This window comes from Canis lupus, chromosome X (genome assembly GCF_011100685.1).
Source record: "Canis lupus familiaris isolate Mischka breed German Shepherd chromosome X, alternate assembly UU_Cfam_GSD_1.0, whole genome shotgun sequence".
Taxonomy (NCBI): Eukaryota; Metazoa; Chordata; class Mammalia; order Carnivora; family Canidae; genus Canis; species Canis lupus.
In genome coordinates this window covers 43,873,481-43,874,810 of record NC_049260.1, presented here as the reverse complement: position 1 = coordinate 43,874,810, position 1,330 = coordinate 43,873,481, and the positions used below count along the sequence as shown (strand labels likewise).

The following is a 1,330-nucleotide window of genomic DNA, read 5'->3' as shown; positions in this document are numbered from 1 at the left end:
AATCACAAAGCTTGCCCTTTACCTGCTTTCTGAGCCAGCCAAGCAAACTTACTTAATAATCCCTGTATTTGTTACAGTGCTTTGGGATGTGACTATAGATATCTTACTAATTGTCACTTAGACAATAAAGAGATTTCATGATCTCACATAACAAGAAGTATGGAAGCAAGTCAGTTCCAAAGCTGCTTAATTCAGCACTTCAATGATATCATCAAAGATCACCCAGCTCTCTCCATCTTTATGCTCTACCATCCTAGGTGTCTAACAATGTCTCCTTTTTCTTCAACAGCACATATTCCTTAAAACTGAAATGAAATAGAGAAGATTACCATGGCCTCTGTATAAAAATAATTGAATTCATGAAGTATGCCATTCTTTTTCTCAAATAACTCCTTTTTAATTGTGCTGTCCCTGATAACTCTATTAAACTCACCTCTAGCATTCCCTTTCTTCTTTCCCTGCTTTATTTTTTTCTATCACTTGTCACCATAAGGTATATCATATATTTTATTTATTTGCTTCCTCTCTTCCATGTTAGAATGTAAACTCCATGAAGGCAGAGACTTTAATCCTTTTTGTTTACTCTTGTATCCCCAGTACCTAGAACATTGCCTGGCACATAGAATGCACTCCATAAATATTTATTGAATTGATGAATGGCCAGCCACAAGATGACTGCTACATCACTAAAGATCACATGCTCAAACAATGACATTCTAGGTAGCAAAAAAAAAGAGGCATGAGACAAAGAGGCTGTTTTCTTCCAAGGCCTGCAGCTTTTACCAAAAAGTATGATCTTTTCAGAAATACCACAATAGATTTTCCCTAAGGTCTCACTAACCAGAGTGGGTCACATGCTCACCAATAGGCCTCACTAGGTAAATGGGAATGGGATTGCCATGATTAGCCTAAACCAATAATGATTCATCTCCCAGGGCTGGGCAGAGAACAACTCTGAGTTCTTTCTTTAGCATAAAGAGAGAGAATGTGGGGCTGTCATGTGAACCACCTACAATGTTTGCCATGGTAGCTAAACATAACCTTGAGAACATCTTCTAACCCCTGTTATCTCATTTCATCTCATTTCCTCATGGCTAGAACAGCACTTGCCCATCTGGCCAGTTTCCATAGTGCTTTCTGTCATTCAACTCAATCTGTTGCCCAGATCTTCAACTCTGATATCATTTCCTACTAAAAGAAGTCAGAGCTCTTTGGGGAAAATGGTTGATTCTAGTTGGAGCAGTGTAGGTACAAAATGAGCCTGGAACATCTTATTATTCCAGAAAGTAAGGAAATGCTCAAGAAGAATGATAGAACATATCAGAGGAAC

At 38.3% G+C, this 1,330-nt stretch overlaps 1 pseudogene; it reads left to right on the top strand.

Moving 5' to 3' along the window:
* Nucleotides 1-278: 278 nt before the first annotated feature.
* Nucleotides 279-379, top strand: LOC119868635 (annotated as a pseudogene).
* The last annotated feature ends 951 nt before the right edge of the window (nucleotides 380-1,330 follow it).